The following is a 14,448-nucleotide window of genomic DNA, read 5'->3' as shown; positions in this document are numbered from 1 at the left end:
GATGGAACAATGCATGGATAGGCATGCGTTAGTGTCGTCCAAGAACGATAGCATGCATTATGCATGCCGTTGCCGTGCGCCTTGCAAAGAGATCCAACTGCGCTGATGGCGGGCTTTTGCTACAGCATGCGTGCGACGTGCTCTGAAGTTCGTGCATGCGTACGCGGGCAAAAGCACTTTTTTCCCCCACACCGGCGTAGCGGCCCTCATCTTTTCCCCGTCTTTCTTTGCTCATGTAAAATGATAGGTCGCGTCCAATCCACCGTGCATGTTTTTATCTCTCTCTTTTACGGCCGACGAAAAATGCCACCCAATCGTTGGGACATGGACGCACACGAACGTATGGTTACCCTCAACATCCTCTAATGGTCTCGTATGAGTTGTTCACAGAGCCAGGGTCGGACCTTATGCACGTGCGACAAGTGCGATTACACAGGGCCCAAAATTCTGAGGAACCTAAAAAACTTCTTAGCTCAGTAGTAAGCCTAAACAATATGCATCAATGAGCAAACTAACATTACACCATCTAAGCTAAACTCAGTTAGCAGCTAGATTGGTGCTCTTCAAACACATCTATTAATACGTTTGTTTATTTATGTATTCTATTACAATATAATTTCGTAAAAACGGATAGATTTAATATAAAGAGTTATAAGTGTTATCTAGTAAACCTTTTGTAATTCAGAATACATGAATTCTATTACAATGTAATTTCGATTATATTTTTTCTATAAAATAGGACCTCTTTTAAAGTTTAGTACATGGCCTCTAAATTTACCGGCCCGCCCCTACACAGAGCACAGAGATAGCGGTGCGTTGGTGAGACATGCATGCGGATAATGACGATGGCGGCGACCGAAGGGGGTGTAAGAAATTAATCTCCCAAATACCTTGGATCCAAGAAGAGACGCCAGAAAAAAACCTAAATGCCATAGATTGAGACAGGGAGCACAACAGTAAAACAGAAATAAGGCCTATATCGTCGGAAATAAGTTATTTCCGACGTCTTTCGGTTTATATGACGACAACCGTTCCCTGGCCTTAATTGGTCGGAAATAGGATTGTGTTTGATGGCTTTATGTCCGACGGTCAGAAAGGGCCCTCGACATTTCACTACAGGAATTCACTTAATTCCCGTCGGCCAGAAACCGACGGAAATAAGCCCTAAACCGACGGGAATCAGCAATTCCCATCGGTTTAGGGCTTATTCCCATCGGTTGTCAGCCGCCAGGCGTCCCTTGTCGGGGATAAGTTTATCCCCGTCGGCGGCTGACGGGAATAATTAATTCCCGTCGGCTAGTTAGTGGCCGACGGGAGTTAAGGCTAACTCCCGTCGGTTTTGCTGGCCGACGGGCGTCATTTATTAATTCCCGTCGGTTTCCCAGGCCGACGGGAGTTATGAATTAATTCCCGTCGGTCCTACGTGGCCGACGGGGATTAACTGGGCCGACGTGCGTTATTAGTTAATTCCCGTCGGTTCGACCATAGCAGACGGGAATTAACTGGGCCGACGGGAATTACCCTATACTGCTACAAAAACAGCACTAAATTATGTCACTATTTCTGCACACATAACATATATCAAACATAACATAAATCACAGATAACAGCCACATTACAAACACATGCATTTAGAGATACGACATCCACAAACACATGCATTTAGACATAAACACTTGCATTTATAATTAAAACATCCACCAACGTGTACGACATAGTATTGAAACATAACATCCACCAACATCCACCAACGAGTACGACATAGTATTGAAACATAACATCCACCAACGAGTATGACATTTCAAACATAAGTTCAAGTGTTTAGAGATAACCACCACTTGGGTGGTTCGAGCTTTGACCGCTGCCGCCACCACCACCAGGAGGAGGGAACGCGAAGAGCGAGTCAACAAATCCAGTCCCTACTGCTGGATCAGACCCACTACCACCCGCTTCAGGCGTAATCTATGCAAGTTAGCAAATATCAACACGTTAAATGCAAATATCAAAAAGTATACAAGTATATAAATTAATGGAGAGTTATCAAACGTACCATATCTCCAGGTGCAGGTATATGTGTCGGAGGGGTGGTGAACTGTGGTGGTGGAACTGGTGTGTTTGCAAATTGGCTCCATTGTGGTGGCGGTGGAAAATTTGTTGCCATACCCTATTGCTGCATTAACTGTTAAACACATATGTGTTACTACTGAAGATGTTGTATTGAAATATAATAATTTAGAGTTCGGATTATGTGTACTCACTTGATACATCGTTTGGTTATGTGCATTGCAAGCCTCCATAAATTCGTGTTGTTGTCTCATCTCTTCACGCATCCTCATAATCTCCAACTCCTGCTCGTTCGGTCGACGAGAGCATGAGCTATGGGAAGATGAACCCGTCCTCTGAGATCTCACCGACGACGAGTCAATGAATCCGTCGAAGAGTGCGTATCTATAAGTGATTCAAAAAATGTGATTACTGTATAATCAATTTAGTGTCAACCATATAATTTCATAAGTTAGAGCTTACCGTCCATGCGCTTTACCACCACCACTTGCGTACAACACCGAGGGATCCACCGATTCATGGCGCCAGTCGAAGTCAGGGCCATGGCGACGAACTATCTCCTCCCCATATGCCGCTTATACATCATTCACAACCTTACAAATGCAGGAATTTATACACTTTGAACGTTTGAAATTTTGAGCCAAAACTCACCAAGCGATCTGTGGCTGTCTGGCTGCAGAGCTGGTCAGGGTTGTTCGGGTCTGGTCCTTTGTGGCCCTCCTGGTAGACCTCAATGTCACTAGGCTTTTGGCCACTCGTAGCTTCCTGTATAAACAAAAAACATTCATAAGAAATTGTACTATTTGCTGATCGACATAGCTAGATCAAACTTACCATTCTTTTAGCTTTTCGTATCATGTCGTCACCGCCAAACTTGTGGTTAGGATTGGTTCCTCGACATTGTCTGTGATGCGCTGACGCTTTCTAGAAGCCTTCGGAAGCCCAATATCGACACCAAGCATAATACACATCAGGCACGGGCGCCATCCATGGAACCATCACCTGCACACACAATGTTACATATTATATCAATCACAACAATCAATATAAAGGGTAAAACAAATTGAATACTAACCTCACGATATTGATCCTCAGTCAAATATATCTTTGAGGACCCTTCATTTTTATTCAAGGGGCCTGCTTCTTTCGGATGCTTTTGAAAATACAGGTTTGTAGCCTGAATTCTCGCATAGTATATGGCATCCTTCACCAACTTCTTTGCATTGTTTTGGAAGACACGTTCAGCGTGCCCCATGTAATCCTCTCCATCAAGCAACCGATATCCAAGCTACAACATAAAGAATACAAATACAATGGTATAAGTCATAGATTTACAATATTAAGAAACATAACAAAAATAATAAAGAATTCATACCCAAAAGTCATTACGCACAAGTCCCTGTCTGTCGGTGTGATTTCGTTCCTTTTTAAACTTGTACTCGTCCCAGGTACTGACGAGCACATCATCCTCGGTATCACCGTTTGACACCTTCACTATACCAGGGTAGTGAAGGCGGCAAAGAGAACCCAACGTAAGGTTAACCTGAGTGTGGTGTCCCTTGCCGTCAAAGGACAGGTCCTCCCAATTCCTGCATTACACAAAAACATTAACAATAGACATAATAGTTATATGAGATAAGTTAGTATATTACACTCACCGATCTCCATGTGGCATGATTAAAGTCCTATCAGCCTCTCGCTCTATCGCGTGACGAGGCTTTACTGAATGGCTTTTTCTTGAGCGACGTGTGCGTGTCGCTGAAGAGCCTCCCGAGCCATCATCCATCGGGTTGTCAGCCAGTTCACAACTGTGCGTGTCGCTGAGTGGCTTTTCTCCAGCTGTTCCATCACATCTCTTCTGATTTCTTTAGCACACAACTGTCTGTAGAAATAGCTAACTTCAGCTAACGTTTTCCACACAGCTTCTGAAATGTACCCACGAAACATTACAGGCATGAGCCTCTCCATAATTATGTGGAAGTCATGGCTCTTCAGTCCATTCATCTTCATTGTCTTCAAGTTCACAGATCTTCTAAAACCAGCGGCATAACCATCAGGGAATTTAATATCCTTCATCCACTTCATCACTTCTTTCCGTTGCTTAGATTTCAGACAATAGTCAGCTTTTGGTTTGCCTCCGTTTTCTCTAAGCACTTGGGTTGGACGACCACATATCACTGCTAAGTCCATGCGTGCCTTGTCATTGTCTTTCGTTTTATCAGGGAAATCCATGCATGTATTTATGAGGGCTTGGCAAAAGTTACTCTCTTGATGCATGATGTCGATGTTGTGCATCAAAATCAATGACTTAGCATAAGGAAGCTCCCACAAGCCACATATGTGAGTCCAGTTATGCTCCTCACCAAAACCTTGATACCTTTTCCCACTCTCGTCTAGGACAAGTTTCATATGCTCTTCTGTAATTTCTATCCCACTACGTCGCTTGGGCGGTCCCTTCGTGACGATGGTGCCCTTCCTAAATTCCTTTCTCTGCCTTCTAAAGGGGTGATTGAAGGGTAGAAAACATCTATGGCAATCAAAGTAACATATCTTGCCACCAGCACTAAGACGAAAACAATCTGTATCTTTAGCACAATAAGGACACGTCAATCTACCATGCACGCTCCATCCAGAGAAAATACCATACGCCATAAAATCATGAACCGAGAACAGATATGCAACACAAAGATTGAATTTCTGCTTCTTGAAGCAGTCATAGGCTTCCACACCTTGCCATAGCTTCTTTAACTCTTCAATCAGTGGTTGAAGCATAACATTGAGGCGTACGCCAGGATGCTCAGGCCCAGGTATAACAAGACATAGGAACATAAACTCATATTTCATGCAAAGAGCAGGTGGAAGGTTGTACAGTATGGCAATGACAGGACAACATGAATACGACGCAGCGGTCATATTGAACGACGTGAAACCATCAGTTGCTAAGCCGATACGAACGTTTCTTGCATCGCTGGCAAAATCTGGATCAAATTTGTCAAGAGCCTTCCATGCATCACCATCTGACGGGTGCACCATTAACCCATCTTGTCTGTCCGTACAATCTTTATGCCACCTCATGTGCATAGCGGTCTTCCTCGAGAGAAACAAACGTTTCACTCTAGGAGTGAGAGGCATGTACCGAAGCTGTTTATGTGCAACCTTTGTCACCACCTTCTCCCCATCTTCATTTACAAGCTCCACGTACCTCGACTTCCCACATTTTAAGCATTTCTGTTCTCTGCCATGTTCCTTCCAAAAAAGCATACAGTTGTCTTGGCAAACATCAATCTTCTCATACTCCATACCAAGACCTTCAAGCAATTTCTTGGACTGGTACATGTCTTTGGGCATCTTGTGACCCATAGGAAGAACCTCGCTAATCAAATCCACAAGCTCCTTGTAACAATTAATTGAGAATGCAAACTTGGACATGATTGACATCAGTCGGGTCACGAATTCGAGTACGGTCATGTCAGTGTGCCCGTGAAGAGGCTCTTCTGACGCTTTAAGTAGGTAAAAGAACTTCTGAACCTCCGGTGTAGGTGAATCATGATGATCTGGTGCCAGTTCAGGCTGCAGATCCTCAAGCATCTGGTCTATCCTATCAACACCATCTTCACTGTCATCAACTTCTACTTCTGCTGCTCGTTCAAGGCGTGACTCCCCGTGGAGATACCAGACCTTATAGCCTGGCACAAAACCATGCGAGCACAGGTGTAATGTGATCTGCCTCTTGGTGTGGCTCGTCATATTTCGACATTTATTGCATGGACACCTAATATTATCTATTTGTGACAAAGCAGCTGCATGGTCCAGAAACATCTGCGTCTTGGCAAACCATTCACTTGTGTGACACCCACCCTTCTTGAAACCTTCATACATCCAATCACGTCTATCACCCATATTGCGGCTGTGTGTACGAGTAAGAATTGCGTGTGTGAGACATACATGTTTATAAACATCACACATACATCTATAGATAAATAGTTAAACTATATATATACATAACATAACTATATATATACATAACATAAACGTCACACATACATCTATATATATACATAACATAACTATATATATACGTAACATAAACGTCACACATACATATATATATACATAACATATCATCCAATTCATTAACTAATAACATTAAACAACACATTTTATATTTGCAACATAAAATTAAAAATATGAAGACTAATAACACTGTTAATTAACAAATTTAAACAAAACTTAATCACATAACAGTTAACTCCCGTTGGCCATAAAAAACCGACGAAAATAAAACATTACAATATATATAATATACCTCGCTCGCTTTGCGCGGACGATGGTGGTGGACGACGTCGATGTGGGGAAGCCGTGGCTACCATGGACGGCGGCGGGTGACGGCGTTGGGCGGGCGACGACGTTCGACAGCGGTCGTCGGGCGCCCGGGCGGGGGCGGCGGCCGTGGGCGCCGGGCGCGGCGTGGGACCGGCGACCGTGGGCGCGGGGCGCGGCCGTGGGCGGCGGGACGGCGGCGGGGCGGCGGCGGGGCGGCGGCGTGCGGGCGGGCGCGGGCAGCACGGCGGCGCGGGCGCGGGCGTAGAGATAGAGCGCGGTGAAAGAAACAGAAAGGAAGAAGAAAAGTCCACGACAGTGGTTATTTCGAATAACTCCCGTCGGCCTCGCGGCGCGGCCGACGGGAGTTAGTTAATCGCCGTCGGCTGTACGCGGGCCGACGAGAGTTAATTAATCCCCGTCGGCTAAGTTGACTGGCCGACGGGAATTAATTAATCCTCGTCGGCCTTAGTTTGGCCGATGGGGATTAATTAATTCCCGTCGGCCCGCGCGCAAGCCGACGGGAATTAAGGTAGCCGACGGGAATGCTTTGGATTGCTGTAGTGTTTGTAACCTTTAACGGCTGTAACGGTCGCTAGTGGGCCCCACAACTTTAGTTCTGACGGCCTCCATGTAAGCCGTCAGACATAAGGCGCTATTGGGGGCCTTCCTCTTTCGAATGTCCTCAAAAACACGACTAACCATCTGCTTCTAGCATAATGTTGATTGTTACAGGAGCTTCGTCACAAACAAAGGTTCATGATGGGAGTTTTCTCTTCCGTCCAAGGTCTTCAAGACGAAGATATAGTCCAAAAATGATAACAATGAACGCTGAAGCTATAGTCGAAGAGTAACAGGTTCAGCTTAAAGTGGTGTCGAAGATCAAGCATGATGCTGAGCCGAAGAGGAAAGACTAGCTAGTCCCTAATGATTTATGTTACAGTTATGAACAAATGTTAATGTCATAAATGTATTTTTATCTGGTCTGCGTCTCGTGCCTATAAATAGGTGAACAGTACCCCTGTACTGTTCACGCTGGATTGTAATCGCTCTCTCGCGTCAACACCTTCGAACAAGCCGAAGGTATCAATGTAATATAAATTATATTAATATCCATATGTTTATCATGAAATAAATATATGGATCGATATATACATGGATAATGCTTACTGTTTCTATGAATTGTTATTCTTGCGAATGATGAAGGTGCGTCCTTCATGAACTTCGTCTGAAGATCATTATATTCGAAAGGAGATAATGCTTCTAAGGACGAAGGTCCTTAATCTTTAACAATTGTGTTGCCTTGTTCTCGATTCACAGCACTTGAGAATAAGTGAACAACATTGGCGCCCACCTCCGGTGAACTCAAACGCCCACCTTCGACGACAGCTCGAGCAACCACCTTCGTCATGCCGCCAAAGAAGGCAATAGAGCCAGGGGCTTCCCTTGCACCGTTGTACATCAACCAAGAAGGGCCCCTTCTGAGAGAAGCCTGAAACCAAAAAAGGAAGGCCATTAGCCCAACACCACAAGAGGAGGTGCTAGACCAGGAGATCAGAGACTTAGAGGCCATCCACCAACAAATGGAGAGAAAGAGAGAGAAAATGCATCGGCTAGCTGAACTTCAGAAGAAGATTGATGAAGCTGCTGAAGAAATGTGCCATATCACGCAAGACGAAGGCCACGACAGAGAGAGCTTCAGCAAGAAAGTCCAAGCTATGATGATGTATGGTATGATGATTTTCATCATAGTAACTTTGCTTTTGATGATGCTTCTCATCTAGTAGTAGAATTGTAGGCTATCCCATGACCACCATCCTACAAACCACCACAACTTCTCATGTATGATGGGCATTCTGATCCGAAGCAGTTCCTTATGAGCTACGAGGTGACCATACCATCATATGATGGCAACACGACTGTCATGACGAAATCCTTCGTCATGGCAGTCAGGAGCGTGGCTCAGACGTGGTATTCCTTCCTTCGCCCGGAAACAATCACGTCATGGCAGAAGCTGAAGGACATGCTGGTAACCAATTTCCAGGGTTTCCAGAAGAAGCCATTAACTGTCGAAGCTCTGTTCCAGTGCACACAGGACCATGAGGAATACTTGCAAGCGTATGTCCGAAGGTTTCTGCGTCTCAGGGCCCAAGCGCCTATGGTGCCAAATGAGATTGTCATTGAAGCCATGATCAAAGGGCTTCAACCAGGACCAACAACACAGTATTTTGCTAGAAAACCTTTGCAAACTTTGGAGAAGCTTCTGCAAAAGATGGACGAATATATCAGGGCTGACAACGACTTTCGGCAGAAAAGAGAAGCCTACAGATACTCCAAGATGACTAGGGGCTTCGGAGGAAGACTCCACCCTAGGCATGTTAGGACGATTCATAACCCTAGCTTAAACGATTATAGGGGCAATCATACTCAAGGGCATCAGCACAACTCTCAGTCATCAGGGACACAACAAAGCTCCTTCAGGCCACCAGCTCCAAGAGGCAGAGGAGGAAGAAGCTTCGGTGGAAGGTTCAGCTCCCAACCAAGAAGGTTGTTTTGTTTATTCTATGGAGAAGACAAAGGACATACAACAAGGACGTGCCAAGTCACGATCCAGAAACAAAAGGAAATAACTCAAGCCGAAGCACGTCCTACATACTGCTTCGTGTTATTCGCCATACATCCCCGAGTATGTGGGCAACCAGTAGTCCACAACATCAGTTGCTTCAGCAAGCCATTCACAAGCTGCATGGACCCCGCTACCACCACCAACACCCATGGCTCCAATCTTGTCTCACAATCAGCAGCTAGAAGGGCACCGCCAGGCACAACAGCATGATACGCGTGAAGAGTCTGAAGCTCAGACAGTCAATAGCACTGTGCCAGAGTCGAGACACATTTACTGAAGCAATACAGGGGCTCAATAAAAAATTTCCATAATGTAATCTTTACTTTACTTATCTTTGAGTTTTTCCCTAAAGACAATATAAGAAAGTACAACCTTTGGTTTGTTGTAATGAATCTGGGGTTACACCATCGAGTGTAACAGAAAAGATGAAGAAGCTCCAAAGTCGTTCCTACGGGGATGCAGAGCTAAAATACCACCTAAGTAAAAGGTGAAGAAGCTCCAAAGTCATTTCTAAGGGGAAGCAGAGCTTAGCTCCAAAGTTGTTCCTATGGGGATGCAGAGCTAAAATACCACCTAAGTAAAAGGTGAGGAGACTCCAAAATCATTCATAAGGGGATGCAGAGTCTTATTTTTTATGATTCGTGCATCAACATCATTTGCATCAAATTATAACATCATATTGCATAACATCGCATCATACATCATTTTGCATCGATAGAAACAGTGGAAAAGGAAGGAAAATTGCTCCTTCAAACATACCAGCTAACCCATGAGGTTAAGTCTATCTTCGGCAAAGAGTCACGAAAGAACGTATCAATAATACAAGACCCATGCCTTTAACAAAGGTGTTTTTATATGGGTTTATACCTTCGACAACGGTATTCCTATGCAACATCTACGGCGAGACCTTCAATGTTGCTTCAGCAAAGAAGGGAGATTTCTTTCTTTATGAAGCGTGAAAAGAATTGAATGTGTTTCTTGCTTGCGGCTCAAAAATGGTACGTACGAAGATTTCACGCCTCACAAATAAATATATTACATCATTAAATATACAAATAGTTGATAATTGTTTCTTACAAAAAGAAGTTGCATACAAAAATTCTAAAGTCTGAATTGACAAGCTCTAGTTATCTTCTTTCAAAACTTTGTCAGTAGCTTCGTTTAGTAGCCTGTTAATAGCTTCGTCAACGACTTCGTTAGCTATTCTAATTACATCAAGTGACCCCTTTAGAGATGGATCGGCTTCAGGGTCATATGGCTCCAGAGGGAGAGAGAGTTTGGCTGCACCATAGTATAAGTGTTTGTTAGTTCCGAAGCTAAAATAATTTATGAAGCTAGGTCACGATAGATATACCTATAAGTCTTGCACGTTCTGCAGCTTCTTCGGCTTTCCTGGCCTCTTCTAAGGCAGCATGAGACTCTTTCTCATTTTTTCGGATAGCTTCGTCAGCTATCTCTCAACCACCCCTCAACCAGACTTCGGAGTAAAACTTTCCACTCAGCGCAGCGGCTTCGGCTGAAGGGTTTTTAATGTCGTTGGCTGAGATCGAGAATTCTGGCTAAACTACAGCCTTTGCATGCCCCCAGCCAACCTTCTCAAGAAGTGACACAGCCCCACGGGCGCCGGCGAAGACGCAGAAGTCTCCTCTGTCACTAAGAATTTCATCAAAAGCTTCGTCGCTGATCCAACGAATGACCCCATCTGGATTTCCACAGATAAAATTTTGCTCTATAGAGAATGCGATGACTTTAGCAAAGTTATCCTTCAATTTATTACAACATTCCATGGCAACATTGTAGCATTCCTCTTTTGCTCAATGGAGCTCCTCAACATTTTTCTGAACTCTCAGCCGTTCAGTATTAGATATTTCACATTTTGTTTGCTCGGCGTTAAAGTTTTTAGTCACTTTATCGAGCGTCTTTTCCAATCCTTGCACTTCAGATCTGTGCAATTCCACTTGAATAGATAGCGCATACTCCAAGTCAGCAATACGTTTCGCATCTTTCTGTTGCTTCTCTTCAAACTCCTTCACCCACTGCTCTGCTTCGGAAAGGCTAGAAAGCCTAGCTTCACTAGATTTTAATCTCTCCACCAAAGAGAGCAGGATCTTATCCTTCTCGAGAGCTTCATTTCTCAGAGTTATGACCTCCGAACGAAGCTTTCCGATTGCTATCTGATTACTCTCATCTTCTGCATCCTTCTGAGCCTTTAAAGCTTTGCTAAGAATTAGACCCTAGCAAACAAAGAACGCACAAATAATAACAATAAGAATCACCACAAAATTGATCATCATATTAAAAATTACCAAGTACAAAGGCAAAATATATAAACCTTCAGGGTGTTATAAGCGAGACTATCTGCAAGCTAGTCCTTCGTCATTATAGACAGACCGAGCTCAAGCTTCGAGTGTCCCATGTTGTCCATCATTTCCCGACAAACATTAATCTCCTTGCTGTCTGGTAGACAGTAGAGGAAGTCATCTTCGTCACTCCCTCCATAAACTAAGGATCCCCGAGGGTATTTAAGATCCCTTGCATAATGTTGCACTTCAGCAACTTGTTCTTCGGATAGTTGTTTCTCCAAAGCATGACGAACAATATATTCTGAATCAACTTGGGAAGGTGCTTTGGGAGTAGGCAATATTGGCTTTTCATGAAGACTTTCCTTCGCTAGTTCTGCTGGCTTAGCCCCCGAAGTTTCAGCCTCGGTGTGAGTGGGAGAAGCGCTTGTAGTGAGCACACTTGAATCTTCAACATTGTCTTTCGGAGCTTCCATAGAAGCAGGAGTCAGAATATTTTTAGACTTCAAAACATCATCCAAAACGCTGGCCATCCTTATTTTCTCGCAAAACTTTAATTTAGAGCAAATAATATGAAGAGCATGGTTATATTCTGCAACAGATTTAAAATCTTGCAGGCGAAGGTGATTCCACTCATGGTTGGCCGAAGGCCATATGAGTTCTTTCTGTTGTTCATAGCGCTCCTTAAGAGCTTTCCACAAGTTGTGAGGACATCTCTCCATAAGGTACTCCTGCTTGAGATCCTTATGGATGTAAAGCCTAAAAAGGAAAAGTGCAATGTCCTTTTTAACTTCATTAACTGGAGCAGTACCAGTGATAGGTGCTGCTATAGCATCAATGATCCCACGAGAAGCAAAAGTTATTTCAATGTCTGAAGCCCAAGTTGGTTAATTATGCCCATCAAGGGCGAGTTCCTCGAACTCTTTGGTTTACATGTCCCTACAGTCATGACCATGGACATCCATTAATTTACATATAAATCAATAGTCACAATGGTGATGTTGTAAGCTCAAATGCAAAAACCTTAAAATTACATGTGATATGAGTTGCCTGAAGGTTCCAAACCTTCCAATTGAATAAATACTTTGAATATTAGTGACAATTTATAGATAATCCTTAAATTAATGAGGTAGATCTCCTAGTAGTGGGCAAGAAACTTGCTGCCTAAAAGCATGGTCTCTGGGCTCATAAGTTCATGAATGAACAAACCGTAGCCAATGCTTAGGTCTCCACTATCCATACTCGACTAATTATCAAAATAATATTCAAGAACTTCATATCATGTTATTTTGGATAGCACATATAGGTAATCATCCCGAAATATGTAGACCTCATAGAGATAGGCATTTAAAATGCTGCCCGAAGCATGGTCTCTGGACTACAAAACTCTATAAAAGAATTTAGCGCAGCCAGTGCTTAGGACTCTATTACCCTGTGCTCTAATTCCAAAATAATGTAATTTTATTTTGCATGAAAATTATTAAGTTTGAACTTAATAATTGCTATATTTGTATGCAAACATAAAAGAGTGTGAAAATAATAGCAAGTAGACATATGTGAATTATAAATGTAAAAACAAAAATAATTCACAAACTAAAGTCTGCTATATTCACAATAAAACAGACAGGTATGTACAATATATGTAGCAATCTACAGTCTAAATAACGAATTTAGACACCTAACACAAGTTAGAACTGAAATTACATATAAAACATAGTCTTATACTTAAATTCAGGAATTAACAAGGTAAATAGACCATTCTGGGCCCATGGGAGCAGCCCAGGCGGCCTGCCAGGCGAGCCAGACAGTGGCCTGGTGGCCAGCACGCCGGCCCAGGCAAGCTGGCCGGCCCAGGCAGCCCAAATAGCTCCACGCGCCCATTATAAATGGGGGCGGTTTGGGTTTTCCAAACCCTAACCGCCCCAGCCTGTGCAGCCACCGCCACTAGGGAGAAAAATGTGCCCTGATCGCCGCTACGGAGCCACCGAGGCCTGGCCGCACCTCATGCTCGCATGCCGGCTGGGCCATGGCCGAGCAGCCAGGGGAGCCGAGCACTCGCTGGCCAGAGCACGCCGCGCCCTGGCCGTGGCTGGTCGGTGACGACCGAGCCCGCGGTGGCCGGCTTCCGCGTCCCGGTGGCCGAGCCCGCTCCCTGCCGTGCGCCATGGGCCGGCCTTGCTGGGCCCGCACCGGGGAGGCTCCGAGACAGCGCTAGTGTATCCATAGCCGGAGTCCGTGCCGCCGTGGCTGGTCGAGCGTCCGCGCTCGTGTAGGGGCATTGTCGCGCTCTTGCTGCTCCCCCACCCCCCTCCCCCCAACCGGCCGTCGTGGTGGTAACCGCCACCAGCCGTATCGAGGGCCATTCGGCCCTCCCATTGGAGGAGAAAAATGGGGCCACCCCATTTAGGCGGTGTCCGTTGAAGATGACGCGTCCGCGCGGGGCGTCAACGACGCGAGGAGGCTGTCCACGACGGATAGTGATGGTCCCAACGACCACCAACGTCAGCGGAGTGGGGGAATGACGACCAATTGCCACTGCAGTGGGTGGAGGAGGCAGTGGTGCCGCCAGATCGACGTCCATCGGTGTGGTTGCCGACGACTCTGCGTCACCCATCGGCACCGGTGGTGACGAGGACGCAGTGGGGAGGCCGCACTCCACCACCGGCAGTGGGACGATCGCTGTCCATCCGTGGATCACACAAAAGTACACATTTTGTACTTGAACACGGTGTTCAGGTATGGTGTGCACTGGTGGAATCGCTGCATCTTGCCCAGCAGCGAACGCCTCAGAAGTGAACGCCTCCAATAGTGCTTCATCAACAACATGGAGAACTTCACGCATGCGACAGATGCGAAGGGAAACGGTTTGTTCCATACCTTCTCCTGCCGATTTGGAGGTCGCTACCTTTGTTCTTGGCAAGAACAACAAGTGTTCTTCCCCTTTCTTCCTCTGATTTCTTGAGCAGTGCTGATAACGTGTTGTGGTGTACTCAGTGGCAAAAGAGAATTGAGAAAGAGACAAATGACATAGACAAGTAACTGTTGTAATATTTATTGTAGAGAGGCCTTGTTTATATACAGGCCAAAACAGTGTCTCCATGTACACAAAAACAAGTAATCTTTATTGTAATCTTTATT

The sequence above is a fragment of the Zea mays genome, chromosome 8 (genome assembly GCF_902167145.1).
Source record: "Zea mays cultivar B73 chromosome 8, Zm-B73-REFERENCE-NAM-5.0, whole genome shotgun sequence".
NCBI classification, from domain to species: domain Eukaryota; kingdom Viridiplantae; phylum Streptophyta; class Magnoliopsida; order Poales; family Poaceae; genus Zea; species Zea mays.
This window is presented reverse-complemented; position numbering follows the sequence as displayed.